This window comes from Stegodyphus dumicola, chromosome 6 (genome assembly GCF_044657685.1).
Source record: "Stegodyphus dumicola isolate Sdum_Otavi_A_Nest chromosome 6, ASM4465768v1".
In the NCBI taxonomy this organism is placed as follows: Eukaryota; Metazoa; Arthropoda; class Arachnida; order Araneae; family Eresidae; genus Stegodyphus; species Stegodyphus dumicola.
In genome coordinates this window covers 115,196,606-115,211,809 of record NC_140773.1, presented here as the reverse complement: position 1 = coordinate 115,211,809, position 15,204 = coordinate 115,196,606, and the positions used below count along the sequence as shown (strand labels likewise).

General features: G+C 34.2%; 1 protein-coding gene across 6 annotated transcripts in view; it reads left to right on the top strand.

The window, feature by feature from the left end:
* LOC118204281 (roundabout homolog 1-like) overlaps positions 1-15,204 on the top strand; it is a 239,073-nt gene that overhangs the window by 37,369 nt on the left and 186,500 nt on the right. The window lies entirely within an intron of this gene.

The following is a 15,204-nucleotide window of genomic DNA, read 5'->3' as shown; positions in this document are numbered from 1 at the left end:
GAAGAAAATATCGGAAGAATATACTTTCTGTGGAAAGAATATCGAACAGTTTACATAATAATTCGATTATGAGAGCACGAAATCGAATATACGTCAGAAGTATTCGAAAATGAATATGCTATTTTGCACTTTAAACTCAGTTTATTTTTATTTACTTATTATTTACGATGGAAGTTGACGGTACATTATTTCAAGTATTAAAACCGACATGGATGTTCGTCCTTTTCAACTCCGAATACAGCACTTCTCGAAAACATATCATGGAAAAGAGAGATGCAGGCTTTCACGAAGGGAATGAATGACAAGCAAGTGCCTTCATCCACACCATAATTTGTAACTATTAATCAAAATTTTGAAATTGTATTTAAGTATTCTTTTACATAACGTAAAAAAAAATATCCAACACATTTTTATCCCAAAAGAGCGTTAGCTCAGAAGGGCTGTTAGTTTCGAAACGGCATTTTGCGTTGAATCACTGTAAAAGACTGAATCACTTTTCAAATTGTTGCCATCAAATATTATAGCCATGTATTATTTTAAAAGAAATATTAAATAAGGGAAAATGTATATGAATGTAGGTATTTTTCTCGCATTGTGAAAACAATACAGTGCCTTAGAGCCATCAAATTTTGAATAACGTAATCTTCCACCCGAACATGGACATCTAGAAGCCCGAATTTTGAATTTCGAATTTGTTTTATAATATATTTCACATTTTATAAAACTTTAACGAATTTTTGATTAACAAATTCAACAATTTGAAGGTGAGGTATGGCAACACTGGAAAACAACAACAACATGTTACGGAAAATCTAAAGATATGCTGTTTTAAAATATTTTGTGATATTGCTGTATAATTGAATTTTAAAATGCGAAGAGCATAGTATTTAATAGATAAGGGCAACACACAAAACGTTAAAAAGATGCACTTTGGGGGCGTAATACTAAAATCTGAAAGCCTTCAGATGTTTTTATTTCTTCACATTTATTTTAACTTTATTTATATATTCATTAGTTATTTGTTTAGCAAAGTAATGAATATTTGTAACAGTTTGAATTACTTAACAAACACAAGAAAAGTTACTTATTCTGAAATAATTTCTAAAGTATTTTAAAATTAAATAAAAAAAATTCCATGGCAAAAGATACTCGAGACACCGTACCTTTGAGACATACTGTACTAACATTCAAATAATATTATTTTGAAGCACACCTAAACAAAGCTAATAATACCGCTTCATCACCGAATAATCACTCATTTTCTATCTTTTGTTTTGTTCTTTCTATTTCTCTGTTCTGGGAATTCTATCTCTTTTTACGCATTTTCCTCTAGTGTATGACTAAGTGTGCATACCCCTAAATAAACCCCGTGACGCTTATCATTATGCATGATGATTAATGGCCATTAATGTATCCCTTCTCAATATTATCTGCGTCTCCAGTGAAAAAGGTCGTAAATGACACCAGCGGCGAGATCACTGAGCAAAAGGGTTGACTAGAAAGTGAAAGTTTAGTGGAGGAAGGTTGACTGTGGCATGACATTTCTGCTACTCATTTCATCCCCGAACCATAGGGAGCTAGCTAGCTGATGGCGGCAGGAGATTGAAAATGCGAACGGGGAAGATAGGAGGATAGAATGGGATCAGGAGGACTTAAAAAGTAAAATTCTGAATGACTCGTTTAGTTGAGTGGGGAGTTGAATATTTAATCCAAGTATTTCTCGCTCATTATAACACATGCGGAGTGATCATGATGATGGAGATGTGTATGTATTGTACGCATCTTTTATTATTGGAAAATTACATGATTTCTTCATTAAACGGACATTTGTCCATGGAATAATAACTCAAGTTATCATCGATGGAATAACAGTCGAAGTTATTGTATATGGAATAAAACCCAAGTTGCTGTCGATGGAATAACAACGCAGGCTGTTGTTGATGACGTAACACTATGATTATCGAATTGCATTTTCTTATTGTCTTATCGCTTGATCTGATGATGTAATTGCACTGAAAGTTATAAGCTAACCCTTTTGCTGCTGGACTTGATATTTTGTTAACGGAAGGTTGGAACTTATACTCGTATGTGGTTGGAAGGCTTACCGCAAGATACTTTGTTATAATAAAGCTCAGGTTATTAATTAAATGATTTACTAATGGAATTGGCATTTTGTGATTGGAAAGTTATTGACTCACCACAAGGTATGTTGATGGAATATAGCTCAGGTTATGAATTTGCCGCACGATTTAATGATGGAATCGACATTATGTTGGTGGAATAACAGCAGAAGTCACTGATTAATCACATGGTTTGTTGATAGAAAACCGCATGATTTGCTGATAGAGGAGAATATCGCTAGATTAGTATGCAAGTTCAGAAATTTTATGACTTCTTTTACAGTTTCAGTTTGAACAGTTACTTTTAACATAGATTTGGGAGAATTTTCTGAGTAATTCAGTTCTCTTATATTTTTATGATTTCTTCATCTAGGTTTCATGTTCAACCACTTGCATGGTTTTTGTCGCTTGTATATGTAAAATTAAATTAAACCTTAATTTCGGAATTTTAGCTTCATGGCTTTGATATTCCTTCTTAGAAATAGATTTGTGTCTGAGAAAAGGAAGGCTGTATTAAAGTTTAGTTTTTGCAATTTAAAATCATTAGTGAAATAGGTTACGTACATGTAACGATTTAAGAATGGGAGAGAAGATACAAATACTTTTAAATACTTCTTTGTAGCTAATGCTCGCATATGGAATGCGTAATAGTAGAAGGATGAGACAAACGTATTTGTCGATACAATATAATTTATTTCTGAGCAAACTAATTCTTGAAACGCATGTTCAGATTCACCTCTAACTTCAGACATCATTATGGGCGCAATATGCACTCTACGTTTTTGGAAGCTTAGCACACTTAACCCATAGCAATGGAGAACAGAGAGAAGCGAGCTACGACGTCTTATTTCGAAGCAAGCAAGCGAGAAATTTATGGAGATATTCAAAAGAAGCGTGGGTGAGTGGCAAAAGGTTTGGTTTCAATGGATACTTTATTCAGTGATTGGCTAAAACCTGTAAGATCGTATTATACGAATTAATTTTGAAATGACGCAGTTCAAATTGATATAAATAGTTACTATTTTTAGGACAGAAACGGGGAAACACGTAAATTAAAATAAGGCATAAAAGAGGCTATTGTCACTTAAAGTTAGCTTTGCAAATTTTTACCTTATATATGCATGTGTGTAGTTTCTCTTTTCTTTCTTTTTAACCCAAAGGGACAATTTTAACCAGAAGGGCTATTAATTTCGTTTTGGCATTTTGCGTTGAAAACTTAAGTGCGTTGAATCACTTTTCAAGTTGTTGCCACCAAATATTATCGCCATGTATTAAATGTAAAGAAATAAAGTAATGAAGACTCTGCATAATTGTATGTAAGTTTCTCACATTGTGATAAAACAACGGTGGTATCTAGAGCCATCAAATTTTGAATAGCGTATTCCTCCACCCTAATATGGGCATCAGGAAGCCCGAATTTGGAATTTGTTTTATTATCTATTTCATATTTTGTGAGTTACAAACTCAACGATTTCAAAGCAAGCAATGGCAAACAAACAATGAAAAAACCATTTTTACCTCTAACGCGAGACTGTGTATCGGAAATTCTAAAGATATGCTTTTTGTAATACTGCTGTTGAATTGAATTTTATGGTTTATGTGCGAAGAATGTAATATTTAATAAATGAAAGTAACACACAAAACGTTAAAAAAAAAGCCTTTTTTGCGTAAGATAAAATCTGAAAGCTATCAGACTTTTTTTTTAATTTAATTTTTATTTTTTCCCGCATACAAGTATGCTTCTTTTCTCTTGTATGTCGTATTTTGCGTCAAATTTGTTATTTAAAATATTCTGCAATCTATCCATAAAAATGCTTGAATCGTTGCAGTTATCTACTAAAACTTCGTCATCAGTGCAATATTTTATAAACTTTTCGGAACATTAATTAAAGGTATAAACAAGAATAAAAAGTTATAAAGCATTTTATCCCTCGTTCCACCACGCCTTTGTGGTTTAACGGTAGCACAATCGGCGCATATTCGAGAGATCAGGTTCGAGTCCCTGCGAGGGCACTGCACATTTTTCACGTCTCCTGCTTCAGAATAACGCAATGTCTCTACGAAGTCAAAAATGTTTTAGTGTTAAGTGATTCCAAAAATTATTAACGTACATCTTTTTAGATATGTCATATCATTGAATAATATGCGGTGAGAAATACTGTTTCATTTGTTAGTCAGAAGTTATTTTCATGAAAGCAAGTTCCTAAGAGAATTTTTTTTATTATTATAGTAGGAAATATGAAAATATACTGTTTTTCGAATATGAATAGAATTTCGTTGTTTTACGAAATAGATTAAACTGAAAGCTCTTTGGACTTTTACTTTTTTTTTTCAATATGTATTCATAAATGGGAAAAAGAAAATTTTATTTCTCGAGTTTGTTTCGCAGTGATGTAGAAATTTAATAAACGTGAATAAACTTGAAATGTCTCGTTTATTCATACCTGACCAAATGCAGGATATTTGAAAATAAAATCTAAGTATTTACATTTACTTCCTAAATGTAATGAATTTGGTCAAATAAGCCTGTTTTATCCACTTCTTTGAAATATCTAGAAAATATAATAAAATGACATGATTTGTTTGATCGAATTGTTATGTCGCGACCAGCTGCATCGCAAACAAAAAGCGGAACACGGGTCAAACGTGCTCGCTGACCTATGGATTATAACAACCTGCTTTTGAAGTCGACCCCTTTTAAAACATAGCGTGCGCACGCCGCCATGTCGGTTATCTGTATGTAAAGACTTCGTGATCCCGACAATAGCAGTTAGTTAAGCGCAGTACAATAGAAATTTCTCTTTCTCTCTCTTCCTCCCCCTTGTAACTTTTTACTTTTTTGATTCATTCACGTGACTAAGATGACGTGTGCCTGAGTGACGTCACTGGCTATAGAGCCGTACCATGTTAATCAATAGCATTAAGGAATACAAGTGGAGAGCCCTTTGTATGTGGGTAACCCCGTCCCCTTCTTAGGGATTTGCGTGTATTTAAATATATTTTCTGGATCTGGATTGACGTGGCGTCAAAATGCTATTCATTCAAAAAAATCATCGGGAACAGTTGGTTGAAATGCTTCCTGTATATGCAAAGGGACTGGATCTGAAATTGAGCCTTTATGCTTTTCAAGTAGGATGACTTTTACTAGTGTTTCATATGTTTGAAGTTTTTAGCCAGAATTTTCTTATTTTGTTGATTTGTGGGAGAACAAAATGCAGGGAGCTAGGAAAAATTTGGAGAATGTAAAAATGTGGAGATGCATAGAAAACGTGCATTCTCGAAACCCAACAGAATCCTTCTCCTTCCTTGTTTTGTATATGACGACTTTTTTCGAAGTAAAAAAAAAAAAAAAAAATTAAAATCTGATGAGATTGGCATTATCTAAGTTTACATCAAACAATTGAGCGATAATCTAATGTTTCAATGGATACATCGTATTGTTTAAAAAATAATTTATTAGAAATATCACAAACAAATATAAATCGGAATCTTTTACTTTTGAAACACTTATCAAAAGAGTATTCTTTCACCGTTGTCATTTATTGGTTATTTTAAATGATATACTCTTTTACCCTTTTTTTCCCACTGCCACTCAGTGAAATGTTTATTCAGATCGGAAAATTTGCCTTTTTAAAAATGGTAATGAAACTACAATGAATCCTGTTATGGCGGTGATCACCTCTGGAAGTGATTTATATTTCTTAGAGCATATATAAAATATTATTCGGTAAGGTAACCATCTCTTAAACCGGCTGAGACAATAATTTAAATCGAAAGATTTAAAAAAAAAAAAAAAAAAAAAAAATCCGCTCTTCACAAGAATGTCAGAAGTCAATAACAAAAAATTTATGAGTTTTGATGTAACTAGTATCTATATTATTCACCGTTTTTTTAAACGTCTGACATTCTCGTGCAGGCCACCATAAAACTGGCGCCTGTGAACATAAAGGGCACCTGGATACTCCTAAATGTGTAAACTGCGTAGGCCCTCACGTGGCCTCCTATAGGGGTTGCCCTAGGTTTCCATCTTACAAAAAACGTACACTAAAGTCCAACATCAAACATGGTGTTAGTTACGCCTGAGCGGTAGATCCCACCAGCACTGGTAGTTTCAACCAGTCCATCCCAGTAAACTCTGAGACGAATGAGCATCGACCATGTGACAAACCTCAGTCAGATAATTACTCTGCAAATACTAGCAATTGCTCAGATGTATCATATCTACTTAATGTTATGAAAACAGTACAAGACCTGTTTGGTTTCCAAATTGGCAAAATTATACAAATCTACAAAAATAAAATTCCTGAACTCAAAAAATCCACCAACATACTAGATAAAATTCAAATACTACACCTCATCCTCGAGGATATATCCCAACTCCCAAATGGTAATTAACTTGTTAATTAATTTTTAATTAGTAAACACCATGCTATTACACCATTTTATCTTTCATTACATCTACCGTACACTTTCCCTCACATTTGCTTCCTCTGAATATGTTACCACCCATGCTAATTTAACGTAATTTAATTTATGTTTACCATCTGACTGCTTGTATGTTTTAAATTGTTTTATCAACTTACTGCATATCTTATGCTGACTTACTATGTTCTCACTGTAAATCTTGCACTTACTGACCGTACTCACTCGTACTCTCTCGTCAGTTTGCAATTTTTGGCATATCTTTTTACATCTACTGATTACTGAGCTCTGACTCCATGAACTGTGTCTGCTTGAACTTAGTATCCACCTGGTTGGCTAGCACCAGAGGCAGCGTTCTTATGCCATCTACTTATTTTTGACTTATAACTGTATATTATTCTCGATAATTAACGAACTTAACAACTTGAATGTGATCGAAAATCTTCAGCTAGTTAATCTGGGATCGCGCTGGCTCGCGGGTGCCCGAGTCGCGACTCCAAAGGAACGCCTGAGCCGATATTCTCGTGAGGAACTAAAGAAATAAAGGAATTACATTCCCAATTGTTGTTATAATAGAAAAACTACTTTCACGGAAAGTAATATTTAAATCACAAACGTGAAGTAATTCATTGTATTAGCTTAAGTCAGCGATCATGATACTGTGTTTAATAAATAGTTGACCACATTCCTAAACAGTTTATAGGAATTGTTTGTCTTGCAGCTGATAACGCATGTCATAAATGAATACTCAGGTGGGGCCAAAGATATTTCATTTCTATTTTTCACATTGTTGCAATCAGTCACATATATACTATATGTATAAGATAAAAAAAAATGTAAATCAAAACTAACGGTAACCCTTAAATTCTCTCTCTCTGTTCTAGAACAATCTATGTTGCATGGCCTTCAAAACGCTGTTGACGTAACTCTGAGAAGTGAAACTTTTCTAACTTAAACCAAAACCTTTCTCTTAACAGACTGGCATATTGTACAAAATGCGCAGTTAGCTTGCAGCTCTGTTGCCGCTTGGACGCTGTTTCAATTTGCTGTGCATTGTCGTGCTCTAACTACCCCGTTATTTAAAATGTGATACTCTATATAAAATTGTGGTGTGCCTATTGTCGCTCATGATTATGATAATAAAAAATATGGTTCCGATAATTAGTCCGTGCCCAGCAATAAAGATTATTTTCAGTTCCATCTACGTCTGTCTACAAATCTGTCCTTCGACTGTCATCTTTCTAGTAATATAGTCAAGTCTCTCCAAGTTATTAATGCCGAGAACCGTCGTCAATACGTTGCAACTTACACCAAGTTTTTACCGCAATTGATTTTTTTAATCATTTCAAATAAAAACTTTATTACAAAATTTAAAATAAATGTCTACAAATACTTATGACAATAAATTACAGACGAAATACTGTTCATAATCCTGAAATAAACAAACTGCCATAAATTTAAAAGATTTCCCTGTCCCACAAATCACAAAGCTTTTAGGATGAAACTACACATTTCGGTGACCTTCAAGCATTGGAATTATTTCGAACTTTGGCACTCTGAAAACACTCCTCATTTTATTATAAACGCTGGGTTAATTTTGAATGGCTGCTACCAAGTCGCATTTTTAAGCACTAGCAGCAAATCCATGATTAATTTTTTTTCACTTTTTCATATTGCTGTTGAAACGTTGCACTCATTAAAACACCGCATATGCTGGATTAAATTTCGAAGAATTGATTTTCACTTTTCGAAGAAGGGATCACACTTGTTTTGGCACGAATGGTAGAAGATGACTTGCTGATTCCTCGTTGCGCACATAGAATGACGGAGCCGTAGCTAGATCAGCACATGAAGGCATTAACTAATTAATTCTCTTCGACAATCGTAGCCAGAACTTCGGTGAAGCACATGTACACAGCCTACCGACATAATAGTGATAAAAACTTGGAGTAAGCTGCAACAGATTGACGATCGTTCTCTGCATTATAACTTGGAGAGACTGTACTACATTATTAGAAAGATGAAACTCTAAGGGGAGACTTGTAGAAAGACGTAGCCGAACTGAACATAATCTTTATTGCTGGACACTAACTAACTATCGAAACCATATTTTTATTACATATGATCATGAGCGCAGTACGCGCACCACTATTTGAAACAGCGTCCAAGCGCCAACAGAGCTGCAAGCTAACCGCGCATTTTATCCAATATGGCAGTCTGTTAAGAGAAAGGTTTTGGTTTAAGTTAGAAAGGTTTCAGTTCTCAGAGTCACATCACCAGCGTTGCGCATGCCATGCAAGATGAATTGATCTCGAAATGGCGCAATCCAGAGAAGTTACTACGATTTTTAGAACAGAGTGGGAAAATTAAAGGGTTACCCATAAGTTTAAATTATATTTTTGATTTGCATATTTTTTATCTTACATATGGGGCTTAGTGAAACCTACAGGTTATGTCCTTGATGCCTACTCATTACTTACACACTAAGTATTGCAAAAACTTTCTTTTGCTTCGCTAAATCCTTTTTCTCTTTGAAGGAGGAGTAGGTTGATTAGCAATCTGAGTGGCACGGAAAACGTCGATCGGTGCAACGTCATCTATTGGTGACGTTGTCAAATGCTCGTTATGAGTATTATTTGGTTTAACTTCGATGATAATGAAGTTTTAGATTTTTTGCTTTGTATATGGTCTACTTTGATGCCAGATTCTTTTTAATTGTCTTTTAAAAGTGGTCTATTTTTTTAATCAGTAAGCGAGTGATAAAAATGACACTTTTCAGATCTTAATTCCATAACTATAAGAGGTACATTAATGAAATTTGGGAATCTAGGTATTCAAGGGAGCCTATTAGTAATTTTCAATTAATTTTCAAACAAAATTGCAAGTTTGTAGGTCTAATAATTTTTTGCGTAACTTGGGTGGGGGTCGAAAGTAGCTCGAAATGAATCATGTAAGATACACATGGCTTGTGTCTCGCTGTTTTCCTTTTGTCTGTTGCGAACTTGGCTGATACACTGCCATGTGTTTAAAAAGAGGTAATTAGTAAACTTTTAAATACCGGAAATCTTGCTAATGTCATTCACATTTTATGCATATTTTTTTTAATGTTCTTGTCATCTTACACCTTTACTTATCTTTGTTTATATTAGTATCTGATATTGTTTTAAACAAGCAAACAAAACTCTCTTTAGAAAACATGTTCGTGTTTGTATCTGTGATGGCTGGGTGAGTAAGTATTTTTTATCATCAAGGATAATTCTTCCTTGTTATCGTGAAGTTCTGAGACAGTTTTGTTTCAGCTGCTGCTTAAATGCATAATCTTCCCCGTTATTAACTTCAGTCAAAAAGCACGATCTGATAAGCGAAAAGACATGTAATGCACATTTTCCACGTAGAATGATTTCCTAAAAGTATTTTCACATCGTTAAGTGGAATGTGGTGCAAATTGTTCTAAGTTGGGGGAGAGAGAGAGAAACGTTTCGTTTCGTAGAAGATAAGCCTTCCCCATAAAGATGGAGAGAGTAGAAACAAAACTTTAAAAAAAAAAAAAAAAACCGCTATCAGTTTTTTCCCACAGTAACGTTAAGTCCTCAGTGCATACAACGCAATGCACTAAAGATGTCAAAAGGTTAAAAACAGGAATAAAATGAAGTTTTTCCAGGCGAGTTTAGACATGTTTTCAGATTATAAAAAGTGAATTTAGATACGTCAGCGTGCATCGTTGCTTTTCCATGTAAGTGTAATGAAGAGATTATTCGTACAGGAAGTATGAAAATCAGATTTTCCAGATATTAATCATGCTATTTTTTACATACATGCCATTGAAAGTTGCGTTTTGTTGTTTTATCACTATGACATTTTAAGTATTGTGTTCGTTTTTTAAGATAAGTAAATGTTATAAACATCTTGTATTTTAGTTATCGAAATATAGTTGTTTGCCTTGCTGTTTTGCTAGCATTACTCTAGCTGTCTGCGTTGCAAAGAGTTTAATACTGATCAGAGGTCGTTTGCCATTCGAGGTTGGTAAGTGACTTTTTTATATAACGTTTAGCTGAGGATATAAACACAATGTCTTCCTTAGAAGATTTGATCTTGATAGTTCTACATTTCTGATCAGTTCGTCTAATTGTAATTGATACATAATCGGCTCTGTAGCTTGTAAATGTTTACTGCAGTTGTATACAGCTGCAGTAAAAATTTACAAGCTATTCCACCATATAATCCACCAGGAATGTGGAAACTTTCGAATGAGAATCCGTTGCTTTTGACGTAATTTTGAAAGTAGAAGCTTTTAAATGAAACTTAAGAGCAGCTGAATCGTGCGAAGAAGCAGGTAATTGGTTAAAATGTAAATTAACTGCGAATTCTGCGCATGTGAATGACAAGCCTACATAGAATGATATGGAAATGCTGCGTGAAAACAAAAGAGATTCTTTGTCAGTTCATAGTGTGATCAAACTCTACTGCCATATACAAACGAGTTTACTCATATGGTGGTTTTTCACTTAAAATTCCACTGTAGTGAAAAAAGATCACATTCGAAGTCTTTCACTGACTTGTGGTTCATTTGGGACTTTTTCTAGACTCGCACTCTAAAATACTTCCGAACCATGTATACGCTTTTTTGTAGAGACTTAACTCTTTTGTTGCAAAAAGCGGTAAAACTTATGTGTACCCTTGCCGGGATTCGAGCCATACATCTTCTGCTTTGTGAGCTAGACGTACAAAACACTTATTTCACGAGAGCAGGCACGGGCAAGTGCGATAATTTCTTGCATTCTCGCCCAGATAAAGGGCGACTGGGTAGAAGAGTTATCGTTCGCTTGCAGAATGTATCAATTCAATTGACGTAAGAATATGTAACAACTATGTAATAGCTCTTGTATAAAGTGACAAACGTCCCGATTTTGGCGGGACAGTCCCGCTTTTTAGAGGAATGTCCTCCAAAAATTTCCTCCAAATTTTTTTTAAATGTCCCGTTTTTTAGAAAACATCTGCATTTCTTATTTTAAATGTACTGTAAAAATATATTACCTATTATTTATTAATAAAAAAATATAAAATAAAAAAAAATGCATGCAGAGTAAACTAAATTAGGCGATGCAACGAGTTAGATGGTGGTGTTCGATCATTGTCGTCACGTCTCGTCAAGGAATATGTATAGTTAACGAAGTAGTTGCATACGCTGATCATTTACCATCACCGCAGTGGGAAATGCAGTAATTCCTTGCATCGGAAGTTTGTTAATTGGATTGGCTTGTTCATCGGATTAAATCTGTATATGTGCGTTTTGCATACATTTGTAAAAGTTTTGTAGTATTACCGGAAAGTTTTTTTTTTCTTTTTTTTTTACTCCTCCCACTGATAAGATACACACTTAATTCCAGAAATTGCTCTTTTTTTCTAATATCCGTTGTAACTAAGCAACATTGCTTGTAAGAAAGACGAAAATACGAAGTGCTTAGGAGGATTCTTTAAAATAAGGAAAAAAAAATATTGTGCGTCGGTTGCTAATGTCTTCATCTCGCCAATCTACTAACTAACCGCCTCTTTAATTTTATATTTTGAGCACGTGTCTTTTCCCATCATTGAATAAGCTATAGCTAGAAACAGGCAATTCGTATTCACATTCTGTGTACCTCACAGGCAATAATTTTCACTCCTCGTTGACACGATTTGATATGGGAAAAAAAGATAATAATTTTCTGTGTGGTAGAAAAAGAGAATTGCGCTTTCTCAAGGTGTTCATGCTTAGGCTTTTCAAGTATACCCGTGGGCAAAATAGCTATAAAGTAAATGCAACGATCACCGGATTAAGAAATGTTAAGATTCCCCTCCCTGCTTATATTTTATGAATAAATAACATAGCAGTGAAAATTTTCTCTCTCCTGCTGTTTTTATTCTTGTCATGTTTTCCTAGTTAAATCTACTTTGAATATATATGCTTTATATTCAAAGCAGATTTAGCCAGGCGGCGTGGCAAATGTGATATACCGAATCTTAAAGATAATATGTAAAATTCTACCTAAAGAAACACAGATCTTGAGATATTTATTATTCGCGTTAGTTTTAAACCACCCGTTGTTTCATGGCAATTATTCATTGAAAGTGAGCTCTATATCAAGCTTCTTTTCCTGTTTTAACCTTTTCCCCCCCCTTTTTTAATTTTATTTTGTACAGATACAGGTTTGTTATTCAGCATGTATTGCAGACTTGTTTAAACGAATTCGCTCCCTTTGTGTTTCATTTTGGGTATTTCATTTTAAAAAAGCATCTTGTGAACATATATCGCCGGGGGTTTCACGCGAAATCCGTGAATCTGTATTTCTTGCTGTTTTTATTTCTGTTGGAGAAAAATCTAAAATACTTGCTTCGTAAAACAGCGCTGTGCTTACATTCAGACATTTCAGACACCCTAAATACAATGACAAAAGAGACTAATGAAGAGAAACAGATGCGGCTATCAAGTGATGAATTTATTTGGACGTCTGGAGATTTACAAAGCTCCATGCAAGCGTTTTTCAATGTCATTTTCATGCAAAGCTCCATGGAAAAAGAATTTCGCGAAATATTTGCTGTTAATTAAAAGGCAGCATTTATGATTTAAGTTTTACTAGCGGTTAACCTGTATGCTTTGTCTGATTACGTTACTCTCTCAGACCAGAGGTGTATGCACATTTTACGGCATACAATTTTACGGATTGCCTCCTTGATTAAAACTAAGTTGTAATATTAACCGAAAGCTCAGTGGAATTCATAGCGAAGTACTGCTGTCTTGTTAAAGGAAGTCGCTTGCAGAATAGAAATTTAAAACCATCGAAAGCTTTTTATGGAGTTCGGTAGGAAAGCAAACTAGTTCTTGTCTCACTCAAAAGTCTTGTCTAATTGAATAAATTTTATTGTAATCGTGTTGTAACTTCAGCCAGCTAATCGCTATTGTTGACTATTCGATTAAGATGTCGCATAATTTAATTTATTACTATTTTAGTGTTGTTACTACAAGTCATGGTTAATGAAGTTTTGTGTTAATTTCAACCCGAATCTAACCTTATATTTTAATAGCAATAAACAATTAAATAATAATAATAGTAATTTAGTAGTAATAAACAATTAAAACGTAATTTCATAAGGTCAGGCGTTCTCAATACATACATAACATGTAATGGAAAACAGCGATTGAGCGGTTTTAAAACAATTAGGTGTAAAGAAGCTAAAAGTCACAACTAAATTTATGCATTAGATACAACATTAATTAATCTAATTATAATCAAAATTGTCAATAAGTGGCACAGAGTTATCTGTATATACATTTTTAAAATAAAATTAATTGTTTTGACCAGTATTATGCATGTTTGAATAATGCGTAGAGTCATTAGGTAATTTGAAAAAGCCGGAGAGATGAAAAATTAGCAACCACCTTCGACAGGAATCGAACCACCGACCTCTGGAATACCGGCCCAGCGTGCAGAACCACTACACCACGTAGGCACGCTAGGAAAGCGGGAGAAATACTTATATATTCCCCTATTTAAAGGGCGACTTCGGTTTTCAGGGGACCCAAACGCCAAATCCTGGGTGGAGAGAAGACTCATCCAACACCCTTTTAGTTCGGGCGCCACTTGTAGAGTCATTAGGATTTTTGGAAGTCGGAAAGATGAAAAATTAGCAACCGCCTTCACCGGGAATCGAACCACGGACCTCTGAAATACCGGCTCAGTGTGCTGACCACTACACCACGAAGGCACGCTAGCAAGACCGGGAGAAATGCCTTATAAATGTACTTAGATAAAATTATAGAAAAAGTAAAGGGTACTTAATGTAAGTTTTCTATAGTATTAATTTTTTTTTAGTGATTTTACTGTAAATCTTGTTTTTGTGATGTAAGTTAATGCGGTTATCAATCAATAAGTTAATGCGTTAATATCAAATTAATGGCTGGTACTCGGGAAAGATTTTATGAAAGCGGATACTTTTTGTGGCATCTGGGAACTGTGTCCTTATTTCTGACTGAAATATCTTGTTTGTTCTTTTCCGGAAACAGTGTTTTTAAAATTTCAGTTTTAATGCATTATTTTTAAAGTTTTTAAGATATTTATAATCGGATCTCACAGATTTGCTATATTAAGTATCATAGGTTAGTTGTTGTGGCAACAGGTTTCTCCTGTTTTTCATTTTTAAACACTTGAAGCAAAATTCGAAGAGCGTAATTTTATCTTTAGTTTCGATAGTAAAATCAAGCGCGAAAAATAATTCATTAAGGCATTAAGAAAGATGTTCATGTTAATTGAGCATTAACGTGTCGGTGATCTGCATCAAAGCTTATTATCGATATTTGTAATCTTGGTGGATAACTAATATCGACATTTAGAAGTCCGGTTAATTGTGAAATACATCAAGAAAAGAAGAAAAATAAAACTGAAGATTGAAAAAAAAGATTTATTGATTGAGTGAAATGAAACTGGCTAGGAATATTAATAAGGATTTACAAATTAATCATGGAAAAATAACTCAGAAAGTAGTTAACCCTTTTAGTCGCGATTCAGGCAGAAAACTTATTATTTTAGAAGATCGTATTTGACGCGTTTAATTTACCCTGTCTAAAAGAAGTCTGGATTTTTACTTGCAATTCTGCGTCGGACTCTGCAGAGAAAAAAAAGAAGAA